At 44.3% G+C, this 26,083-nt stretch overlaps 1 pseudogene; it reads right to left on the bottom strand.

Annotated features, from left to right (window-relative positions):
• Positions 1-21,545: 21,545 nt before the first annotated feature.
• LOC132711725 (uncharacterized) lies at positions 21,546-22,716 on the bottom strand (annotated as a pseudogene).
• Positions 22,717-26,083: the final 3,367 nt, after the last annotated feature.

Raw genomic sequence — 26,083 nt, forward strand, 5'->3', positions numbered from 1 at the left:
ATGTGGCTTTCTACAATAGAAGTGGTGACATACCCAAATATTGTGAATATGGGGAATGTTGTTAGATATAAAGACATTTTGACAGATTGGGGAGAACTGAAACAAAAACAAGAACTAGAGAGTCAAGGGATTGAGATAGATTGGTATACAAGATTGCAAATACAATCAAGATATGAAGCAGATCCTAGACAATATGGCTTTAACTTGGGGAAATCAGAACTGGATGAAATATTGACAGGAAAAGATGGGAAAATGATTAAGAAATTATAATAGGGTGGGAGCACACAGCGGTGGTGGGGGTGAGCCTGGAATAGGCGGTCGGGCACGCTGCGGCTGGGCAAGGTGTGTTTGCGCAAGGACTCCAGCTCTTCGCCATCGTAAGCAACGAGCGATGACGTCACGAGCATCGGAGCAGCTGGTCTACAACCCCGGAAGTAATGCCGATTGGCCGACGGGGTGCTGTGGGTTATTTAAACATGTATGTTTCATTGCACTCGGCATTGACTGCAGCTGACCTGGAGCCGAAATAAACCACCATTCAGCATTCAAGCTTTGTGGTTGTGGTGTGGTTATTCAAAGTACCCAGGACCGGTGAGCAAGCCGAGAGAAAATCGGCGCTGTCTTGTTCGGAACAGCTGTGAGCCGGTGGGGATGGCAGAGGGTTCAGCAACGGGAGTGCCAGAGATGGAGGAAGGGGGCGAAGACACAATATTGGAGGTGGTACCGGAGGTGCAGGGGGCTAGCGAGCCTCCTGTGGTAAGGCTAAAAGAGAGGAAGATTCAGCAGGGGGAGTGTGCCTCTGAGGATTTGGAAGCTTCTGTCCCCAGTGGGATGAAGTCCTCCTCTGGCGAGTGGTGGCAGAGTTCAGCCCTTACTGGTCCAGGAACAGCTAAACCCCCAACACCCATCCAGGTGATATGGCTTTCCAAGGGTGGAGAGAAAGAAGGTGGATAGAAGACGAGGAGGGGGAGTGGAGCTACTCCACTGGCTCTGGAACCTCTACTCTAGATGTTTTGAGAGAGAGATTCGGGGAAGCAAGCTTTGGGGACGCTCCTTCGTGGCAACCCTGGGCAAGAGGAGTGGATGCTTTGGCCACCTGGCAAGGTGGAGGGGGGGCACACGGAACTACAGACACCCACTTCCATTTGGCTAGCCCAAAGTTGCGTGTTGATAAAGGGACTAATAGGTCTCGAGCACCAGACCATCAAGTGACTGCCCCCACCTCCACGTCATTAGGGGAAGCACTACGAGGGGTGGACCAAGATATGCAGAGGAGGCAAGGCTCACACGATATGGGTCGTGATGCCCCACGAAAACAGTGTAGGCTGCATAGAGTGGAGGGGAGGGATGCTCAGGAGGTCCAACCACCACCCAGACTGACCCCTGTGTGGGTGCCAGGGATGTGGCCACAACAACAGTTTTGGGGCCCTCCACCAATCCAAGCCAATCAACCCTGCTTCCTTATGCAGAATTCATTTTACAGCCCAGATTTAAAGCAACACGGAACAAAAAATGTATTTGCAATAACGATTCCATTTTGGAACAAGTTCTCCTAGGGATTAACTTTAGTTAACCTTTGTTATAACTGTAAACACAAAAAAGTGTCCAGAACTGGTCCTAAACTGGTTTTGAGAACGTCTGTTTAAACTGGATCCAGTGCAAAGGACTTTCCAGCAGTATGCATGATAATAAATACAGGTAGACCTTGACTTACAACACTTCATTTAGTGACCATTGAAAGTTACAACAGTACTGAAAAAAGTGACTTATGACCGTTTTTCACAGTTACGACCTTTGCAGCATCTCCATGGTCATGGGATTAAAATTCAGACGCTTGGCAACTGGTTCATATTTATTTATTTATTTTTATTTAAAATTTTTATTTTTCATAAACACATTTACATGTACAGTCTTTTCCATCATTTTTCATTCATCTTTTTTTTAACTTTCATTTTTCATTTTACTTTTTCGGGGCTGCTCTTTTACCCTTTACCTTTACTCCAACCTTTCTTCTTCTCCTCCCCTTCTCTTCCTTCCTGTTTCTCTTCCTACTTCCTTCCTTTGTTCTTCCTCTCCTTCTCTTTCCTACTTCCCCTTCCCTTCCCCACTCCTTTTCTTCTTCCCCCTTCTAACTTTCTCCTCTACTCCTCTTTCCCCTCCCTTTTCTTCCTCTCCTTTTCCCTTTCTTCTTTCTCCTCTTCTCTCCTCTCCTCTCCTCTCCCCTCTTCTCCCTTCTTCTCTCTCTACTCATTCCCCTCTCTCCTGTTGTTCCCCTTTTCAGTTCAATCTGGATTTAGACGTTGGGTTACGAGAATTCCGTCCCTGAGGGTTGGACGCCAACCAGGTACCAATTCAATAGCACAGCAAAAATGGTGCACCAAAAGTCGTTCTGGCCAGGTCTTGAGCCTCCCGGCAAGAGCACAGAACTCCTTTACATACTCCTTTGCAGGCCTCCCTCTTTGCTTCAATGATACAAGCTCCCCTTCCACTAACTGGGTTCTGGTGTCATCTTCAAAACGGCTCCTCATAGCCTTCAAAAACAGTCCTATGTTCACCAATTCCTTTGCATGGTCGCTGTGGAGATCAGCGATCCAGACCGCTGCCTCTCCTGTCAACACGGTGGTAATAGTGACCACTATGGACCACTGCGATGGATAGAGACAGCCAGTGGTGGGTTGCTCCCAGTTCGCAGTGGATCGCAAGAACCAGTAGTAAAAAAATTTAATAGTTCGGAGAACCGGTAATAAGATTGGCTGGCCACGCGCCTGAACCGGTTTCCGGCCCGGTCGCCGTTCGCTTACCCCGCCCACTCCCAATCTATTGCTGCCTCCTGAGTTCCAGCTGATGGCTAGAGGGAAAAAACCTGTTTAAACTCTTGCCGCGGGGCTTCAAAGGGCCGCCCTACATCTGATCAGTGTTAAAAGAAAACAAATGAGTAGACCGGTGCCTGCAAAAATAGAAAAAACAGCCCCCTTCAACTTCAGCATAGGTTAATTACCACAAGTTGATTAGATCGGTCTCCCGACTCTCAGCTGATTTGCTCTCAGCTGATTTGCTCAAAGCTCTGTTGCTAGCTGCAAAGAGTGCTGGAGATTTTTTCCCCCCAGCTATGCTGAAAAAACGAAACTGAAAGTAAAGCAGGGTCTTTGCTGCAATGTTTTCCTCGCCAAAAAAGGTAGGTGCAAAACTGCAAACAATGGGAAATTTAGGGCAAAAGAGGAGAGTTCAAGATTTTAAAACACAAAAGAAAAAAAGTTCTATTTAACTAGGGAATTGTAATAATTGAGATACTATTAATTGTATATGGTGTTGAAAGCAGAAATGGTTAAGTTGCGGTTTGGAGGAATATATGGGGGAAATTATTTGGTTTATTATTATTGGTAAATATAATTAATTGATTTGTAAGAAATTGGATTGCATGGAAATAATTGGAATATTAATGTTCATATTGATTAATATACAAAAAAGATAGTTATATAACTAATTGATTTATATTAAAATGTTGAATTTGTATTAAACAACTGTAATATTACATCATTAACCAATGTGAGGATGGATATAAAAATAGATGACAATGGGAAGGGCTATAATATAGAATAGAAGGGAAAAATTGAATTTGATTAAGATTAGAGATGAGGATGAAGGGTAATATTGGTTTTTTAAAAAAATAGATGAGGAATAAATATGGCAAAAAGGAAATATAGAAATTGTAAATTTAATTGAAATGACTAAACACTGTTTAAATTTGTGAACCGGCCAAATACTCTGTTCAAAGAAAATACATTGTATGTGTCGAGCCTCGGTTGGGTCTCGCCATCACTGGGGAGGATGACGAGGAGGGGGCAAGCTGCTGGACTCTCCGGGGGCGTGTCATCAGCTGTTTGAGAAGTCTTTACCACTCGCGCACAAAACGAAGCAAACTCTTTCATCCGAGATAGGCGGGGTGTTAGGATATGGTTTGAGCCTAACTATGTTGTACAGGCAATATAAGTGTACTGTAACTTTAAGCTGTAACTGTATTATGTGGCTTTAATGCTGAGTCATGCTGTAATCACATAATTACTGGTTGTGAGAATATTTAAGCAAAGCTTCTGTAACGTGTTCAGTTGCTACTATGATCTGCTGTTGAGGAAGCTGCTATGTTATGCTGCCGTTGTGTATGAAGAGGATGAGATGATGAAGCTGATATGATAAGCTACCATTGAGAGGAGTTGATATCTGGTAATCATTGTTTGATGGATCTGCAACATCGTGAACCAGAGTGAGTTTGTTATTCTAACTAACTACTGTTTGTTGAGTAAGAAGATTCTGTAACTACTGGACTGATTTACTGGCAAAGACTTGGAATTTGTTTAAAGACTATGAGACTGTTTTTCTACTATAAAGTAAGCTTTTGATAAACCAGTTTGCATATCTCTTATTCATTGCTCTCAGCAACGTTTCTCTGTGCAATCTACTCTGCTGGTTGGTAATACAACAACAATAACCTTAACATTGGTTATGGGCCCAGAGCCAACCATAACTAACAAGGATTGTTAAAAACCAAACTGAGAGTTAATGTGAATAGTACAAACTGTGTTTGTGATAAACAATCCGTTCTGGTGGTGGCTTGTTTCCAGTGCAGTTGGGTGGACTGGCCGAGAGAAAGTTAGCGCTCCCCCACCCACCAATTTCAACTGCCTATGTTCCCTAGCTGCGGTCCGGCGAGAAAGGCTGTCAGTGATGGCAGAAGGGACGGTGCTAGGTGATTCGGAGTTGGAGGTCCCTCTAGAGGCTGATGGGGAGGAGGTGGTTGTGGAAGAGGAGAAGCTACAAACAGCAACCCCTCACCAACCGGTGGTCAGACCCAAGCTGCGCCAGCCACGTGAGGAGGACTGTGTGGAGATGGCTAGTGCGCAGAGTCAAGGGCTAGACCCTTCGGGACAGGTTTCCGGTGGGGGCTGGTGGCCTAGTTCTACTCATACCGGGCCCCAATGGCCATCTACCCCCCTGTTTGGTCCGTCATTTAGAGGTTGGCGGGAGAGACGTTGGACAGATGACGAAGAGGCGGACTGTGGCTATGATACTACAGGGCCTGAACCCAGTGCTATGGATGCCATAAGAGATCGGTTTGGAGAAGGGAGTTTCCGGGACGCCCCGTCTTGGCAACCCTGGGCCACTGGGGCAGAGCCGTTACAAGGCAAGTCTTGGCAGGATGAGGGCCTTACCAGGTCAGAGGTTCGGTTTCGCATTGCTAGCCCCAAATTCCGAAGGGAACAGGAAACAGGAAAAGGAAAGGGCCAAATCGAAGACCGTGACTACCACCTGCCTAAGAGGGAGGATAGCACCAGGGGTTTCGAACAACCATCGACCAGAAGGGAGGTAGGAGCTGGAAGGAGGGCACAACGTCCTGTGGGGGAACGGAGGTCCGTTGGAGACCTGAGGAGAGATGGGGAGAACAGACCACCTGTACCACCTCCAGCATGGATCCCGGTTCCTGGGATGTGGGCACCACCTCCAATCTGGGGCCCTCCTGCACTGCAAGCCACCTTTGACGGGAGCCCAGACCGTGTGGCGTTGTTCTTAAGCCAGGTGGTTAGTCATCTAGACCAGTATGGTTGCTGGTATCCATCACAATGGGCCATGGTGGTAGCCATTACAGCTGTGTTAACCGGTGATGCAGCAGACTGGGTGGCGGGATTACATCGCAACCATGCTAGAGAACTAGTGGATGTGGGTAGGTTCTTGGAAGCTCTCCGGTCTGCTTTTGAGGATGACTCCAGTGTACAAATCGCAGAAGGAGATCTTGTAGCCCTCAAACAGCGGGGTGTTCCTGCAAAAGACTATGTACGTGATTTCCGGAAACTTGCTAGTCGCTTAAGGGACTGGCCCGAATGGATGCTAGTCCAGCAATTTCAGATGGGGTTGGATCGCGAGTTACGTCAAGCATGTGTGTACCGAGGCCTGGCTCCGCGCCTGGCTGTTTGGTTTAAAGCTGCTATTGAACTGGACATTACCCTCCGGGAGTTTAGGCCTCGGTCGGAAGTTAATGTGGGACAGAGACGGGTTCCCATGGAGAGGGCCTCAGAAAAGCCGCCAACCACGCGGGTTCAAGTACCTCTGCCCAGCAGCGTCCCACCTGAAAGGTCTCAGCGACCGGCGTTTCGTTGTTTTCACTGCAATCAGATAGGACACAGAGCGGCTGAATGCCCTGTACCTCCGTTACAAGTACAGGCCCAAAAGCCGGCTACGGGGGTAGCGACCAGAGGCCGACCATGGCAGCCACAAGAACGTACCCAAGCACTTCAAGGATCAAAGTCCGTCGTAGACCATCAGGCTCGTGATATTACACCAACCACTGTGGCGGGGAAATTCCCGGTGGTGTCGGGCGACAGTGATGATGATGAGCCGGAGGACCCTATGGTGAGCAAAACTGTGTTCCCTTTTGTCATACCTGTGGTGCTGAGGAATCCCCGAAGCACAACGGGTTTTCAGTATGGTGCTTTAATAGACACTGGATGTACCCATTGTCTGGTGCGGAGAAGTGTGGTGGATGCTCTGGGCCTACAGATAAAAAAGCTAAAAGTTCCTGTGAAGTTTGAACAGATGGACGGGTCGTTATTGGGGGGGCGCCTGCTAACCACGTAACTGAACAAGTGTTGTTGGCGATAGGTGAACATCAAGAGTCCATCCAGTTTATTGTGGTTGAAAAAATGATAGAGCCAGTTATTCTGGGTCTCACATGGTTAGATAAATGGCAACCTCACATCTGGTGGGAGGGGGGTTATCGTAAGCTTAGAATCCCTTTGGGACCTGCTGTCCCGTCCCCTGCTTCTTCAGTGGGACAGTCGAGTGAGGGACAGGACAATAGCTGTGCCTTCACAGAGGTGTTGCTTACACCGGACTTTCCTATTGTTTACCAAGACCTTTCAGCCGTATTTAGTGAAGAGGAATGCGAAGTACTACCCCCCCATCGGACTACGGATTGCGCTATCGAGTTGGTGCCTGGGGCTAAGTTACTGAAACCTCGAATGTATTCCATGACCCAACAAGAATTATCCGAGTTACGACAATATATCGACAAAAATTTAGCTCGAGGTTTCATCGTCCCTAGTAGATCTAGGATGGCTGCCCCAGTCTTCTTCAGGGAGAAGAAGGATGGTGGGGTTCGGTTATGTGTTGACTTCCGAGATTTGAATGGAGTATGTATAGAACATCTATACCCCCTTCCACTTATGAAGGATTTGTTAGCTGCGCTATCTACAGGACGGGTATTTACAAAACTCAATTTACGGGAAGCGTACTACCGAGTACGTATCAAACAGGGCGATGAATGGAAGACCACTTTCAACTGCCCTCTTGGTAGCTACCAATATAGAGTTATGCCATTTGGACTTCAAGGCGCTCCAGCGGTGTTCATGCAGCTTATCAACAAAGTTTTGCATGAACATTTGTATAGAGGAGTTCTTGTTTATTTAGACGACATTCTAATATATACGCGCACCTTGGAAGAACACGTTGTGTTAGTCCGTCAGGTTTTAGAGAAGTTGTTAGCTGCTAAACTGTTTATAAAACTTTCGAAATGTGAGTTCCATAAATCAAAAATAGATTACCTCGGGTACAGGATCTCAAGCAATGGGATAGAAATGGATCCACGTAAAGTCCAAGCTATAGTTGAGTGGCAAGCACCGAAAACCAGGAAACAACTCCAAAGTTTCCTTGGTTTCGCGAATTTCTATCGCCAATTCGTCCCCGCATTTGCCGCTATAGCACTACCGTTAACAGACCTGATACGCACTAAATCCCCTGTGATAAAACCAAGACCAAACCAGTTATTGCAATGGACAGCTCACTGTCAAAGTGCGTTTGAACAGTTGAAATATCTTTTCACCAGAGAACTGGTACTTAAACACCCTGATCTGTCTCGTGAATTCATCGTTCAAGCCGATGCTAGTGACGTTGCTGTGGGAGCTGTGTTCCTGCAAAAAGATGAACAGGATAGGATACGCCCTTGTGCTTATACCTCACGCAAATTAAACACCACAGAGCGAGGGTGGGCGATCTGGGAAAAGGAGGCCTTCGCTGTCCGTTGGGCTCTACTTATGTGGCGTCACATCCTGGAAGGGGCTACTATCCCGTTTGAGGTATGGACAGACCATAAAAATTTAGAGGCATTACAAACGCCTAGAGGTCTGTCCCCAAAGCAACTACGCTGGGCACAATATTTTCAAAGATTCAATTTCAGACTCAAATATGTGCCAGCAGGAAAGAACTTCCTCGCCGATGCACTTTCTCGTATGCCACAATATAACAGTAAGCGCGAGGAAGTAGTGGAATCTCTTATACCACCTATTGAGAGTGGGCATGCGGTTGCGGCGGTGTTACGGAAAGAAGCAGCCTTCTTAACGAATCTTCGGATAGCTATCAGTCAGGATACGTGGGTAAATCAAAACCAAACATCAGTAATCCTACGAGATGGATTAGGGTGGAATGGGGATCGTTTATACATTCCAGAACCGCTTCGAGCTAAAGTTTTAAGACGGTGCCATGATGCCAAACCAGCAGGTCACTATGGTTTCCTTAAAACACTTCACCTGATTAGACGTCAATTTTGGTGGCCACGAATGCGTGGTGAAATTGAACGTTACGTAAAAACGTGCCCAACATACGCGACAGCAAAACCATAGTCAGGTGGCTGATCCTAGTCATCTGTGGGAGGAGGTGGCGATGGATTTTATAGTGGACCTTCCGCCCAGCAATGGACATACCGTTATTTGGACAGTAGTAGACCTATTTTCAAAGCAGGCGCATTTTATACCCTGTCGGGGTTTACCATCTGCCCGACGATTGACAGACATGTTTATACAACATATCTACCACCTTCACGGGGTCCCGAAGCGTATTATATCAGATTGGGGTGTCCAGTTCACCGCCCAGTTTTGGAGGTCTTTCATTCATAGGATAGGGTCTACTCAAGGATTAAGTTCAGGCTTCCATCCCAGTACAAATGGAGCAGCCGAATGGGCTAATGCCGCTGTGGAACGATATCTACGTTTCTACGTTTCGTATCAGCAAACTGATTGGTCTGCCTTACTCCCGTTCGCTGAAGTCGTGTACAGTAGTATCAGCCACTGTAGCATGGGATTTTCTCCTTTCCAAATCATCTATGGAAGAGAATTCCCTGCCATACCTGAGGTAGAACCTCCAGCTACAGATGTATCTACGCATTCCGGTTGGGCCGACAAGATCCGACAAACATGGCCAGCGGTAAAAACGGCGCTTCAAAAATCAGCAAATGAATACAAACTTTATGTCGATAAAAAAAGAGCTGACCCAAAACCGTTTTCTGTAGGGGATCACGTGTATCTATCTACAAAATACTTGAAATTACGATTACCTAGTAGGAAACTAGGTCCCAAATACATAGGTCCTTTTCCTATAACACGTGTGATCAACCCTGTCACTGTCATGCTTAAGCTACCTTCACTGTTAGGAAAAATACATCCTGTTTTTCATAGCAGCCTCCTTAAACCTGTCAAAGAGGAAAGGCCCACACATCAGCCTGTTTCCCCGGGACCGAGTCATTCAGATCAATATGAGATAGATAAAGTATTGGATTCACGTCTACGTAGAGGCAGGTTACAGTACTTAGTACGGTGGAAGGCTTATCCACTAGCACAAGCATCTTGGGTGGCAGCTCCAGACATTCATGCCGACCGGTTGCTCCGTCGGTATCATCGTAAATATCCAAATAAACCAGGTCCCAGTGGGTAGAACGGTTGCTATACTAACATCTTTATTTTGTTTCCTGCAGGTGGACTCCTGGTAGAGAGGAGCCACCTGTCGAGCCTCAGTTGGGTCTTGCCATCACTGGGGAGGACGACGAGGAGGGGGCAAGCTGCTGGACTCTCCGGGGGCGTGTCATCAGCTGTTTGAGAAGTCTTTACCACTCACGCACAAAACGAAGCAAACTCTTTCATCGGAGATGGGGAGGCATGGAGTTTGCAGATGACGCTGCCTTGTGATGTAACAGAGGTGCGCTCCTCCTACAGGCCAGCTAGGGGAAGGAGGGATGATGTTAACTGTTTGATTGCCGATTGATTTATTGCGCTCCTCCTACAGGCCAGCTAGGGGAAGGAGGGGTGATGTTAACTGTTTGATTGCCGATTGATTTATTGCGCTCCTCCTACAGGCCAGCTAGGGGAAGGAGGGGTGATGTTAACTGTTTAATTTGCCACTTGATTTATTGCTGCGTATATAAAAGGCGCTACACTGTGATTGCATGTAGCGCTAACTTTAAACCTTGTTTCCGGCTTGTGCCTTTCTCCTGCCTGTGTTTGCTGTGCTGAACCTAATTAAAGAATTGCAACTGCTTTATTCCATTCTGGTGGTGGCTTGTTTCCAGTGCAGTTGGGTGGACTGGCCTAGAGTATGTTTGTATGTGTGTTTCTAATTATTGCTATTTATTCATATTTGTTCTCTTTTATTCTTTAAAGTTTAACAATTCATTCTTTATCTTAATATCTTTATATTTGTTTGGGGTTGCCTTTCTTCCCTTTCATGTTTTTTATTGTACAGCAATCTTTCTCCTCAAACCTACCTCTCTCTTTTCTTTTCTTCTTACTTTCTCTTCCCCCCCCCTCTTCTTCTCCTCCCTACTTCCTCTTCCTTTCTCCTTCTCCTCCTCTCTTCCTCCCTCTCTTACCCTCACTCCTACTCTAATTTCCCTTCCCTTCCTTCATCCCTCTCTATTGCTGTATCCTTTTCTGCATATGGACTACTTAGAGGGCTGAAAAAATTATTTTTGACTGGTCCTCGCACTTTTGACCAGTCCTCAAACTTACGACTGTCCTCACATTTACGTTTTTGCCCTATCTTGTCACCATGGTGAAGAGAAGCAGTTGTGAAATGAGTGACACGGTTGTTAAGAATGCTACAATGGGCATAAATGATGACCAGTCATAAGTGCGAAGACCGGTCAAAAGTGCGAGGACCTGTCAGAAATCACTTTTTTCAGCCCTCTGGGTAGTCCTTTTGTGCATATGGACTACTCAGAGGGCTGAAAAAGTTATTTTTGACTGGTCCTCGCACTTTTGACCAGTCCTCAAACTTACGACTGTCCTCACATTTACGTTTTTGCCCTATCTTGTCACCATGGTGAAGAGAAGCAGTTGTGAAATGAGTGACACGGTTGTTAAGAATGCTACAATGGGCATAAATGATGACCAGTCATAAGTGCGAAGACCAGTCAAAAGTGCGAGGACCTGTCAGAAATCACTTTTTTCAGCCCTCTGGGTAGTCCTTTTGTGCATATGGACTACTCAGAGGGCTGAAAAAGTTATTTTTGACTGGTCCTCGCACTTTTGACCAGTCCTCAAACTTACGACTGTCCTCACATTTACGTTTTTGCCCTATCTTGTCACCATGGTGAAGAGAAGCAGTTGTGAAATGAGTGACACGGTTGTTAAGAATGCTGCACGGGCATAAATGTGAGGATGGTCATAAGTGCGAGGACCAGTCAAAAATCCGAGGACCTGTCAGAAATGACTTTTTTCAGCCCTCTGGGTAGTCCTTTTGTGCATATGGACTACTCAGAGGGCTGAAAAAGTTATTTTTGACTGGTCCTCGCACTTTTGACCAGTCCTCAAACTTACGACTGTCCTCACATTTTACGTTTTTTGCCCTACGTTTATCACCATGCCCTTCACCATGGTGAAGAGAAGCAGTTGTGAAATGAGTGACATGGTTGTTAAGAATGCTGCACGGGCATAAATGTGAGGATGGTCATAAGTGTGAGGACCAGTCAAAAGTGCGAGGACCTGTCAGAAATGACTTTTTTCAGCCCTCTGAGTAGTCCCTATACACATAGCCATGGCCACCCGGTCATATGACCAGCTAGCCACACCCACCCAGTCACATGACCTCCAAGCCACACCCACAAAATAAACCACGCCCACAGAGCCGATAGTAAAAAATTTTAGAACCCACCCCTGGAGACAGCCATATAAATCAATATGGCTAATTATCTGACTTAAAAATAGGGACACCCTATCAGCGCTGCCATCGAAAGTGGCTTGGATTGGTGGAGGGCCCCAAAACTGTTGTTGTGGCCACAACCCTGCCGCCCACACAGGGGTCGGTCTGGGTGGCGGTCGGACCTCCTGAGCATCCCTCCCCTCCACTCTATGCAGCCTACTCTGTTTTCGCGGGGCATAACGACCAGTGGTGGGATTCTGTCGGTTCTAGGCGGTTCGGCCGAACCGTTTGTTAAATTGCTGGCTCGCCCGCCCCTTGCCCTGCCCCTCTGCACCACTATTTATTGCCAATAAATAGTGGTGGGCGAGAGGCGGGCGAGCCAGCAATTTAACAAACGGTTCTTTGTTTTTTTGTAATTTTATTGGCCCGCGGAGCTTCAGCATAGGCTAATTAGCCCGTTGATTAGTTTGGCCTCACGACTCTCAGCTGATTTGCTCTCAGCTGTTTTGCTCAGGTCTCTGCTGCTTGCTTGCAAAGAGTGCTGGAGAACATTTTTTCCCCCCTAGCTAGGCTGAAAAGCGAAACTGAAAGTAAAGCAGGCTGTTGGCTTTGCTGTTGCTGCAACGTTGGGAAATTAGGCAGGCAGATTTCTTTTCTTTTTCCTCACCAAAAAAGGTAGGTGCAAACAATGGGAAATTTAGGGAAAAAGAGGAGAGTTCAAGATTTTAAAACACAAAAGATAAAAAGCTCTATTTAACTAGGGAATTGTAATAATTCCTTAGTTAATAGTATACAACTATTAATTGTATATTGTGTTGAAAGCAGAAATGGTTTAAGTTGTGATTTGGAGGAATCTATGGGGGAAATTATTTGGTTTATTATTATTGGTAAATATAATTAATTGATTTGTAAGAAATTGGATTGCATGGAAATAATTGGAATATTCATGTTCATATTGATTAATATACAAAAAAGATAGTTATATAACTAATTGATTACCTATTTTCCGGCGTATAAGACGACTTTTTAACACATGAAAATCTTCTCAAAAGTCGGGGGTCGTCTTATACGCCGGGTGTCGTTCTCCTGTAACCAGGCAGACCAGCCCGAAAGGCTATGATGAGCCTTAAATGGCTCTTGCGATCCCAGCTCTGACGGTCGATCCCAGCTCTGACGATCCCAGCTGAGTTCCCTGCAACTCAGCTGGGATCGCCAGAAACCATGTAAAAGGAAAAAAGTTTTTTCCCTTTTACTCTGACGATCCCAGCTCTGACGATCCCAGCTGAGTTCCCTGCAACTCAGCTGGGATGGCCAGAGCCATGGAAAAGGAAAAAAGTTTTCCCCCTCCAGCTTGCTTACCTCAGCTGCTAGTCAACGCTTGCCTTGCTTCGCTTGCCTGAATCTATTCCATCAGCAAGCAACTCCCTGCCTGCAATCAAGCAAGCAGGGAGTTGTGGACTTCAACTCCCAGAATTCCTCAGCCAGCAAAACAAAGCTGGCTGAGGAATTCTGGAAGTTAAAGTCTACAAGTCTTAAAGTTGCCAAGGTTAGAGACCCCTGTTCTATCGGGTAAGTTTTTTTCCCCTTTGGGAGCTTTAAAAAAAATAGTCAATTGGGGGTTTTTTAGTTGTTCTTTTTTAGACCTAGCCATTTAAAGTTTAGGAAGTTTTAAATTTAGCTTTCATATAAAAATAAAAATAAAATAAAATAAAATAATATTTGTGCAGCTTTCTGAGATTTAGTGTGTTTCTGTAGTGTTTCACTCTAACTACACAAACACACAAAATCTCACAAAGCTGTATGTGGAATTTTGTGTGTGTAAAGTGTGAAAGTTTTTTGGGGGGGCTTTTTGTGGCTGTGTGAGGTTCCTGCTTGTTGCAGGGGCCATTTTGGGTCTAGCACAGCTGCTTTTACATTGTGGGTGAGCCAGTTGATGTTTTTTAATTTTTATTTGGTGTGCATTGGAAGAGGGGCAGTCTTATATGGCGAGTATAGCCCAAACCCTATATTTTAACAGGAAAAGTTGGGGGTCGTCTTATACGCCCAGTCGTCTTATAGGCCGGAAAATACGGTATATTAAAATGTTGAATTTATATTAAACAACTGTAATATTACATAATTAACCAATGTGAGGATGGATATAAAAATAGATGACAATGGGAAGGGGTATAATATAGAATAGAAGGGAAAAATTGAATTTGATTAAGATTAGAGATGAGGATGAAGGGTAATATTGGTTTTTTAAAAAAATAGATGAGGAATAAATATGGCAAAAAGAAAATATAGAAATTGTAAATTTAATTGAAATGACTAAACACTGTTTAAATTTGTGAACCGGCCAAATACCCTGTTCAAAGAAAATACATTGTATGTTTGTATGTGTGTTTCTAATTATTGCTATTTATTCATATTTGTTCTCTTTTATTCTTTAAAGTTTAACAATTCATTCTTTATCTTAATATCTTTATATTTGTTTGGGGTTGCCTTTCTTCCATTTCATCTTTTTTACTGTACAGCAATCTTTCTCCTCAAACCTACCACCTCTCTCTTTTCTTTCCTTCTTACTTTCTCTTCCCTCCACCCTCTTTTTCTCCTCCCTACTTCCTCTTCCTTTCTCCTTCTCCTCCTCTCTTCCTCCCTCTCTTACCCTCACTCCTACTCTAATTTCCCTTCCCTTCCTTCCTCCCATCTCTTCCTTCCCTGTCTCCTCCTTTCTTCCATCTCTCTTCTCCTTCCTTCCTCCCTCTCTATTGCTGTATCCTTTTGTGCATATGGATTACTCAGAGGGCTGAAAAAGTTATTTTTGACCGGTCCTCGCACTTTTGACCAGTCCTTGAACTTACGACTGTCCTCACATTTTACGGTTTATGCCCTATCCTGTCACCGTGGTGAAGAGAAGTAGTAGTGAAATGACTGACACGGTTGTTAAGAATGCCGCAACGGGCATAAATGTAAGGATGGTCATAAGTGCGAGGACCAGTCAGAAATGACTTTTTTCAGCCCTCTGAGTAGTCCCATGCACATAGCCATGCCCACTCGGTCACATGACCAGCTAACCACACCCACCCAGTCACATGACCACCAAGCCACACCCCCAACTAAGCCACGCCTACAGAACCGGTTGTTAAAAAAATTGAATCCCACCACTGGTCACGACCCATATCGTGTGAGCCTTGCCTCCTCTGCATATCTTGGTCCACCCCTCGTAGTGCTTCCCCTAATGACGTGGAGGTGGGGGCAGTCACTTGATGGTCTGGTGCTCGAGACCTATTAGTCCCTTTATCAACACGCAACTTTGGGCTAGCCAAATGGAAGTGGGTGTCTGTAGTTCGGTGTGCCCCCCCTCCACCTTGCCAGGTGGCCGAAGCATCCACTCCTGTTGCCCAGGGTTGCCACGAAGGAGCGTCCCTAAAGCTTGCTTCCCCGAATCTCTCTCTCAAAACATCTAGAGTAGTGGTTCCAGAGCCAGTGGAGTAGCTCCACTCCCCCTCCTCGTCTTCTATCCACCTTCTTTCTCTCCACCCTTGGAAAGCCATATCACCTGGAAGGGGTGTTGGGGGTTTAGCTGTTCCTGGACCGGTAAGGGCTGAACTCTGCCACCACTCGCCAGAGGAGGACTTCATCCCACTGGGGACAGATGCTTCCAAATCCTCAGAGGCACACTCCCCCTGCTGTATCTTCCTCTCTTTTAGCCTTACCACAGGAGGCTCGCTAGCCCCCTGCACCTCCGGTACCACCTCCAATATTGTGTCTTCGCCCCCTTCCTCCATCTCTGGCACGCCCTGAACCCTCTGCCATCCCTACCGGCTCACAGCTGTTCCGAACAAGACAGCGCCGACTTTCTCTCGGCTTGCTCACTGGTCCTGGGTACTTGGAATAACCACACCACAACCACAAAGCTTGAATGCTGAATGGTGGTTTATTTCGGCTCCAGGTCAGCTGCAGTCAATGCCGAGTACAATGAAACATACATAATGTTTAAATAACCCACAGCACCCCGTTGGCCAATCGGCATTACTTCCGGGGTTGTAGACCAGCTGCTCCGATGCTCATGACGTCATCGCTCGTTGCTTACGATGGCAAAGAGCTGGAGTCCTTGCGCAAACACACCTTGCCCGGACGCAGCGTGCCCGACAGCCTATTCTAGGTTCGCCGCTCACCCCCACTACCGCTGTGTGCTCCCCCCACCCACCAGATACCATCTACTAGCTCCCGTAGATGGTATGTGGTGTTTCAGATAGCGCTCATTCCTATTCCTCAAGGTGTCGAGCCGGAGTGAGTCTCGACAGTGGTATTTGAACAGCCCCGATTTCCTAATTATCTTTATTCTCATTTCAATTTCTTATTCACTTATTATTTTTTTTATGTCATCATTTGCGTACATTTTTATAATATCTCATTTTTTTCCCTTTTACCCCCCCCCCCTTCCCTTTCTCCTTTTACTCGACATCATCTGGGTATCTATTTTTCTAATTCTTTTCTCCCATCTATTCTCTAGCTATTTTATCTCTATGTCCTTATTCATGTTTCTTGTCTAACCAATCATAAAATTTATCCCATGTCTTGAAATACATCGACTCCTCTTTATCTTTTATTCTCAATGTTAATCTATTCATTTCTGCACATTCTAAAATTTTCTTTATAATTTCTTCTTCCAACGGGATTTTATCTGCTTTCCAATTTTGTGCAAATACAATTCTAGTCGCTGTTATTATATGAATAATCAAATATGTATCTTTTTTACTATAATTCTCAGGTAAAATTCCCAATAAGAATATCTCTGGTTTTAACTCTATATGTTGCTGCAACATTCCCTCTAACCATGTTTGTATTTTCACCCAATATTGTTTTGCTTCTTTACACAACCACCACATACGATAATATGATCCCGGCAACTGGTGACATTTCCAACACTTGGCTGATTTATCTTTAAACATCTTAGCTAACCTTTCTGGTGGCATATGCCGTCTATAAAACATCTTATACAGATTTTTTTATAGGCTGTTGCCATTGTTAATTTATATTTTTTTTCCCAAAGTTGTTGCCATTTATCCAATTCTATGGTGTATCCAAAATTCTTTGCCCATGCTATCATTGTTTCTTTTATTTCTTCATCTTCTAGTCTAATACGCAATAAATAATTATATAATTTTTTAATCATTTTCTCATCTGTTCCTGTCAATATTTCATCCAGTTCTGATTTCCCCAAGTTAAAGCCATATTGTCTAGGATCTGCTTCATATCTTGATTGTATTTGCAATCTTGTATACCAATCTATCTCAATCCCTTGACTCTCTAGTTCTTTTGACTGGTGGAAAAAGACTGTGTTTTCCAACAGCAAGAGTCTCTTCTGACACACCTGACAAGGTTTGGGGATTATGCATTTGCACATAAACCAAGGATTGTTGTGCAGCAAAACAACTCAATTTGTCAGTTGGAAAGCTGACAGCCTGGGTTTGAAACCCGAGCACCACATGACAGGTTGAGCTCCCATTACTTGCTCCAGCTCCTGTCCATCTTTTGAAGAGTTCAAAAGTTTGCAAATGCGAGTAGATAAATAGGTACCACTTTGGTGGGAAGGTAGTATTCCATACACAAAAGCATATAGTCATATTGGCCACAAGGCCACAGAAGCATCTTCAGACAATGTTGGCTCCCTTGGCTAAAAAACAGAGATGAGCATCATCCCCCAGAGTCACAAATGACTGAACAGGGGAAACCTTTATCTTTAGTAAAGTGCAATACAGGTAGTACTCAACTATATAATTGCCACTACTTCTCTGTGCTGCCTAAGTTATCCTAAATTTAGGCACTACTTTCTCCCACTGTTAACAAAATATCAATCATAGTTGTGGGAAATTTGAAAATAACTTTCACAATTGATTATACTGTTAAAACAGACAAAGCAATTTTAAAGACTAAAGCAGAAAAAAGAAAACTAACCCTGTATTCTTTTTTAAAAAAATCATATTACTGTCTCCCCCCACCTACCCCAAATCAGGTAATGGAAAGTAACCCTGGGAGGAAGTAACAAGTTGGAAAGTTGGAAAAGGCTCTTTTGTATTTGCTTAAATATTTATTTTTATTTATTTATTTATTAAATTTTTATACCGCCCCCTCTCCCGAAGGACTCGGGGCGGTGAACAGCCAAAAACATACAGTATAAACATTAAAATACTTTAAAACAAAATTAAATCTATGTTGGCTTCCCCCAATTTAAAACCCCTTACCCATAAAATTCACCAATTAAAAATTTTTAAGCCAGCCCGGCTTGCTGAAATAAAAAAGTCTTCAGAGCCCGGCGAAAGGCCCAGAGGTCCGGGATCAGTCGTATCCCTGGGGGTAGCTCATTCCAGAGGGCGGGTGCCCCCACAGAGAAGGCTCTACCCCGGGGGGTCGCCAGCCGACATTGCCTGACCGACGGCACCCTGAGGAGACCCTCTCTGTGTATTGGCCGGTGGGAGGTTATCGGTGGCAGAAGGTAGTCTCGTAAATAACCGGGCCCTAAGCCATGGAGCGCTTTGAAGATGAGAACCAATACCTTGAAGCGCACCCGGGAGACCACCAGAAGCCAATGCAGCTCGCGCAGGAGAGGTGTTACGTGGGTGCGCCATGTCGCCCCCATAAGTACCCGCACGGCTGCATTCTGCACCAGTTGGAGCCTCCGGGTGCTCCTCAAGGGGAGCCCCATGTAGAGAGCATTGCAGTAGTCCAGGTGGGAAGTGACGAGGGCATGAGTGACCGTGCATAAGGAGTCCCGATCCAGAAAGGGGCGCAACTGGCATATCAGGTGGACCTGATAGAAAGCCCCCCTGGCCACGGCCGTCATATGCTTTTCTAAAGACAGCCGTGCATCCAGGAGGACACCCAAGTTACGCGCCCTCTCCGTGGGGGCCAATGTCTCGCCCCCAAAAGCCAGCGATGGCACCAGCTGGCTATATCGGGACGCCGGCAACCACAGCCACTCAGTCTTGGAGGGATTGAGTCGGAGCCTGTTCCTCCCCATCCAGACCCGCACGGCCTCCAGGCACCAGGACATCACTTCAAGGGCATCATTGGGGTGGTCTGGGGTGGAGATGTAAATATAAGCTATTCAGACATTTTGGAAGTTGAGAAAATGTATCTGTGGTTAATTCCAAATGTTAAAAGTGAACATGGTTCCTGTAGTCTGCAATTTTTCCTCTGGAATATCCATGAACATGAAATTTTAGTTTTAGCCATTAATTCCTATACATTACCCTGTAGTCCTTTTTTGATGAAATGTTATCAAAGGATCAATGTTAATCTGACTAATCTTTTGAGGCACCTATTTATACCATTAAAAAAACCATTAAAATTAAAAAATGAAAGTTGGGATATTTTGCACATGTGATGCGACACCCAGAAAAATACGGCACACTTCATTTAATCCTCCAGGGAAAGATTGAAGGCAAATGAGCTCCAGGCAGAAGAAGAACATCATGGCTTCAAAATCTAAGGGAATGGTTTGGACAAAATTCAGCAGCACTTTTTCGTGCGGCTATTGATAAAAAGAGGATCCCCAACATGATTGCCAATGGCTTATGGCGGATATGGCACAACAAGAAGAAGATTTATATCATATTAAATGTTTCAAAAACTTCCCATCCTTGTAATGGTAGTGAGAGTAGTTTGAAGCCATTTTTAACACTGTATCCCTCCTTTATGCAAGTCAGACAGGAAGAAAGAGCTGGAAAATACCAGAATCAGTAAAGTTCATTATTAGCATAGTAAAAATAAAAAAAGGAGAGACCTTATCGATAAGGAAGTGCACTCCTCATAATAATACTAATATATAACAGAAATATATAACAAAGAACTGCAGTATTTAATTGTGAATCTTCTAACAGCAGCTAGAATTGTATTTGCTAAAAATTGGAAAGTAGAAATGATACCTCCAGATAAGAAATCATTAGGAAAATGTTGGACTGTGCCGAAATGAGTAAACTGACATTAGAATTAAGAGAGCAGGAAGAAAAACAATATTATTTAATATGGGATTTATTTTATCATTGGGTAGATAATAAAAAATGGTGATATATAAGTAAATGCTGAAATACTTTAAATGATGATACAACTGATATATTTTACATAAGAATAAGTTTTGGATATGTAGTGATATTGTGAAGAGAGGAGAGGGCACTAGAGATGCAAACCGACCGATGTACTATCTGTACTTGATTGAATAAATGATGTTTGTATATTCTATTTTTCTTTTATTTTTGTTTTAAAATAATAAATGATTTGGCAAAAAAAAAAGTATTGTTCTTACACAATGCGTTTTTTAAAATGAAACATTTTCCATTGTACATCTCCCTCTCCTGCATGACAATGACCCAGAAGCGGACGCAATGTTGGCCCTGAGGCAGTCGTGGCAAAATGGCAGCCACTTCCAGAAGTCCACCTCAGGGCCCAGCAATGAATCCCAGGCACAGTGAAAATAACGGCTGTTTCCATGAAATAGTCATACAGCCGAGAGATTTGCGTCCTACCCTCCTTCCCCAATATAAGGTTCAGATGTCTTCAAAAGATAAAGAGGAGGATGCTATGAGGCCTGGTAGGGTTGGAATTCGACCTAAGGACTACAGGGACCCTGTTTTATGAAAGAGGCCTGGGGAGACTCTGTGAGGGATGGAGAGGCCTGGGGAGACCTAAGAGATGGGTTACGGGAGGCCTTTGGAAGGAAAGCCTAAGTCTGCAATTAAGCAAAACAGTCTTGTTTAACAGCTGCTGCAAGGTGTAATCGTAATTGGAAGGCCCCGTGACAGAATGGCCTAAGGCCTGCAGGGAGCCAGTGGGAGTGGGAAAAGGCCTGGGGTGATACTCTGTGCGGAGGCCTGTGGGGGGAGGCCTTCCCCCGAACCGGAGCAAACCTGTAGCATTTCACCCCTGCCTTGGGGGAACCAAGGGTTGGGAACCACAGCAATAGGTGTCTTGGTGGGGGGTGGGGTGGGGTGGGGTGGAGGAGGCCTAGGGATGCCTGGGGGGAAGCGAGCAAGCCTGGGCCTGGGCTAAGCCTCGGAGACTTTTCCTGAACACTGAGGTAGCCAGTGTCCTATTTAGCAACTTGCACATTCATTTAATAGCTGTATAACAGACAGCATGGGATGAGATTAGTTAACCAAAGCACTGTCGCCATTGCTAAATGCATCCATAATAGTTAGTTCTCGTTACAGTTGTATCTCAAGGATTACTTGTATGCTGGCTGGAAAATTGTGAGGTTCAAAATCTGGAGTTCACCAACATAGAAGGCTGAAACTCCACATGTCATAATCCATAATCCATAATTCCATAATCAAAATACAAAAAACACCACCCAAAGGCCTGTTTGCAGAAATTCCACGACTTCTGCAAATGCAAACATCCAGAAAGTACTGCTGATAATCAGAAACAGGTAGTTAGCCTTTATCAAACTAATATTTTCCATTTTTCTCTCTCCACCTACAGGTCTAATCCTGAGATCTCTTGACTAAAAAGAATCAGGCCAGAATTTAAATAATCAATTTCTCATCTATACTCCAAATGGGAGATCAGAAATGAATTTCAAGCTTTCTCTAAACTTTCTCTAAACTCTAAACTAAATATTTGCCTCGTGCATTTTCTTGTGAGCAATCGGAGATTATTTACGCCTAAAGCATTGTTCACAAGATGGACATTTGGAAAGGTTTCTCTCCTGTGTGTAAAGGTTAGACGAAATACTGAAATCTTTCCCACAATCCGGACACTTGTACGGCTTCTCTTCTGTGTGAGTCCTCTGGTGTATCACCAGGTAGGAATTGACACTGAAACCTTTCCCATAATCAGGACATTCAAAGGGTTTCTCTTCGGTGTGAGTCCTCTGGTGCATCACCAGGTAGGAATTGAGACTGAAACTTTTCCCACATTCAGGATATTCAAAGGGTTTCTCTCCTGTGTGAGTCCTCTGGTGTTTCATCAGGCTGGAATTCTGCCTGAAACTTTTCCCACATTCAGGACATTCAAAGGGTTTCTCTCCTGTGTGAGTTCTCTGGTGGGAACTCACCAGAGGTGGGAACTCTGACTGAAACTTTTCCCACACTCAGGACATTCGAAGGGTTTCTCTCCTGTGTGAGTCCTCTGGTGGCCAATGAGGTGGGAACTCTGACTGAAACCTTTCCCACACTCAGGACATTCAAAGGGTTTCTCTCCTGTGTGAGTCCTCTGGTGTTTCACCAGGCTGGAATTTTGACTGAAACTTCTCCCACAATCAGGACATTCAAAGGGTCTCTCTCCTCTGTGAGTCCTCTGGTGTATCAGCAGGCTGGAATTGACACTGAAACCTTTCCCACAATCAGGACATTCAAAGGGTTTCTCTCTTGTGTGAGTCCTCTGGTGTATCACCAGGTGTGAATTTTGACTGAAGCTTTTCCCACATGCAGGACATTCAAAGGGTTTCTCTCCTTTGTGAGTCCTCTGGTGTATCACCAGGTGGGAATTTGCAATGAAACTTTTCCCACAATCTGGACACTTGTATGGCTTCTCCCTGGTTTGAGTCCGCTGATGTATCACAAAGTTGTCATGCTTGCGAAAGCATTTACCACATTGGGAGCAGTTGTAGGTCATCTGTCCTATGTGGATCCTTCTATGAATCACAAGGGAGCTATTCTGACCAAAGCTTTTGCCACAATCACAGTATTTATATGGCTGATCTCCAGTGTGGATCCTCTTGTGATTTGAACTCTGTACTTTTCCCACAATAGGCTTTCTGAAGGAAATGGAAAATATTTTTTTTTATTTCTGCTTCAATTTGCTTTGCTTTTCAATGTTGCTTGTTATTCTCAGTTGTCCAGTGTTGTTATATTGGCATCTTTGTCTGTAAGATTCAAATGAAAGTGTGAGTTTTGTTGTTTATAAAAAGGTTGCAGAAGATGTGAAAAAAAGTAGTACAGGTAATCCTTGAGGTAAAACAGGCCATTCAACAAAAGTTCAAAGTTACTACAACCACACACCCAATGCTAAATACGAATCTGTTTCAAAGTTGAAATTTTGCAGCCCCTCCCCCCAATGGTCCATCAACCAGCTGCAGAGAGGCTGCAGCATACCCACCCAACTATTTCCCAAACATCTTGCCCGCTCAGTCCTCAGAGGCCCCAGACCACAGTACATTGGCCTGCTTTGTCAATATCTTTGCTTCCAGGTATTGCTCCCCAACCTCACTCCCCTTCTTCATTCACTTACTTTATTTTTGACGAGCTCAAGAAGTCAACTGAGCTACGTGGCAGAATCAAGAATAAGACTTACGATCTATTTTGTTTCCATGCCAGTCCTTTCCCCACCCAGCCAGGATCAACCACTATGATATCTTTTTTTTTAATAAAAATATCTTTATTAAATATTTACAGTAAAATTAACACACAATAAGGGTTAGAAAACAATATAAGAAGTGAAATATAGAAACACATAAACACAAAACTAAAAGGAGACAACAAACATGACTAACCGAGAGTTAAGCTCACTCTCCAATTAATACTAATATCAGCCTAGCCAAACATTTCAGTGCACTCAAGTTCTTTTAACTATCTACAAAACAATTGACCTATTTTTATCAAAAGTATAAAGAGTTATACAGCCTAGTAAATATCTAGATAATCTAATTAGACAATCTTATCACCCTTCTCCTAGGTTTAACCTTCTTTTAAGCCAGACAAAGCATCTGTCCCAACTTCTATTATATACTGAGTCTTTCTTATCTTTTAAAGATATACGTTAACCTGTCCATCTCAGCACATCGAAGAATCTTGTTTATTAGATACTTGTTTATGAGATTTCTTCTTAGCTCAACCAGTGTAAGACTAGCATACAGCTAGCACTGGTGGCGCTAAGGAGAAATCATGTCTATTTTGCTTCCATTGCAATCCTTTCCTTTCCAGCCAGCATAAGCTCCTACGATTTCTTCTTAGTTCCACCAGCACTAATTTTATGGTGGCAGCGCTAAAAAGAGATCGTAGTGGTTTACCCTGGCTGGGGAGGAGAATATTGCCATGGAAACAAAAGAGATCGGATTTCTTCTTCTCGCTATCAGCGCTAGGTTTACTCTAGTCTTTTGCTGGTAGAGCAAAGAAGAAACCCCATCACTTTTGTTTCCATGCCAGTCCTTTCCCCTCCACAGCCAGGGTCAACCACTATGATATCTTCTTAGCTCCAGCAGCGTAAAACTAGCACCGGTGGAGCTAAGAAGAAATCATAATAGTTTATGCTGGCTGGGGCGAAAGTATTGCCATGGAAACAAAAGAGATTGGATTTCTTCTTCTTGATTGTGCCACGTGGCCCACCGAGAGAATGGCCTTCTCTACTCTGACTTCCTGAGCTCATCAAAATGTAAGTCAGCAAATGGTAATGGGGTGGAGTATGGAGAAGGCCCACATGGCTTTGGGGAAACCAAGGGGCAGGAGGCAGAGCATGGGGTATCCTAGACTCAAAGAAAAGGGTTAAGGGAGACGTGATAGCTCCTCTTCCAATACACTTGAGGATCTGTCACAAAGAGAGGATTGACTTGTTCTCTAGGGCACCAGACGGTAGGACAAGAACTAATGGGTGGAAGCTTGTCAAAGAGAGATCCACCCTAGAAGTAAGGAGAAATTTTCTGATGGTGAGAAGAATTAATCAATGGAATATCTTGCCTCTTGGGAGTTGTGGGTGTTCCATCACTAGATTTTCAAAAATAGATTGGACAACCATTTGACAGATGGCATAAGGTTTCCTGCCTCAGGCAGGGAGTTAGACTAGAAGACCTTCAAGGCCCCTTCCAGCCCTATGATTCTATATTCTTAGCAATGTAAAGATGTGGAGATTTCAACAGTCAGCATAATTTACACTGATCAATGCAGTTGCACGTAACTTAACCTCTAACCACCTCCCCATATAAGAGTTTTACAGCACCCATTTCCAATGCCAAAACAGAAGTTAAAAAATGTTACCCCCATGTTCAGATTTAAGATTGTGCCCCGCCCCTTTCGAATCTCCGCGGGATCGTGTCACGATTCATCGAAGAAAGAGACGCCGCTTGCAATTCAATAGCCCCGATGCTCTTTTTGTCCTTTTGTCCCTCCCCCACACGCGTGACGCCTCCACGCCGTCCTTTTATGCCTTTCCCCGCACCTGGATTGCGGAGCTGTGTGCTATGCTTGAACATGGAGGTTCAATTTTCTATAGGAAGAGAGAGCTCTGCAAGGACCAACTGTTGTATCCTCTCCTTTACCAGGAGAGCGTTAAATAGGTGCAGTTTTTTAAAAAAGAAATTATTTACTCAAGGATAATTTCCCTTTAACCTCCCCCCCCACTCCCCCTTCCTGGATTTCTTGTTTTCTGATCTGATCATTTTCTGAAAGGTTTCAAATTAAATTTACCCTTTCCGAACTGTTGAGATTCGCCCAGCAAAATTAAAAAACGGCAACACCAAACTCAAAGTTTTATCCAAAGGAGCTACAGGAAAAGGAATGCACTAAGAGGAGTCTACATTTCTGGATCTACTCTAGCTGCTGAACCTTGTGCTTTTAACCCGTTCAGCTTCTTGGAAAGTTTTACCAACATGATTGTAAAATGATCTCCCAACCAACCCCGCTTCCTTAGGCAGAATTCATTTTACAGCCCAGATTTAAAGCAATACGGAAAAAAAAAATGTATTTGCAATAACAATTCCATTTTGGAACAAGTTCTCCTAGGGATTAACTTTAGTTAACCTCTGTTATAACTGTAAACCCAAAAAAGTGTCCAAAACTGGTCCTAAACTGGTTTACTTACATTTTGATGAGCTCAGGAAGTCAGAGTAGAGAAGGCCATTCCCTCGGTGGGCCACGTGGCACAATCAAGAAGAAGAAATCCAATCTCTTTTGTTTCCATGGCAATACTTTCGCCCCAGCCAGCATAAACTATTATGATTTCTTCTTAGCTCCGCCGGTGCTAGTTTTATGCTGCTGGCGCTAAGAAGATATCATAGTGGTTGACCCTACTCACATTTGCAAGCTTTTGAATTCCTAGGTGGACAAGAGCTGGAGCAAGTAACGAGAGCTCAACCTGTCATGTGGTGCTCGGGTTTCAAACCCAGGCTGACAGCTTTCCAACTGACAAAATCAGTTGTTGCGATGTGCAATAA

This window comes from Pantherophis guttatus, chromosome 2 (genome assembly GCF_059756535.1).
Source record: "Pantherophis guttatus breed Tessera chromosome 2, ASM5975653v1, whole genome shotgun sequence".
Taxonomy (NCBI): domain Eukaryota; kingdom Metazoa; phylum Chordata; class Lepidosauria; order Squamata; family Colubridae; genus Pantherophis; species Pantherophis guttatus.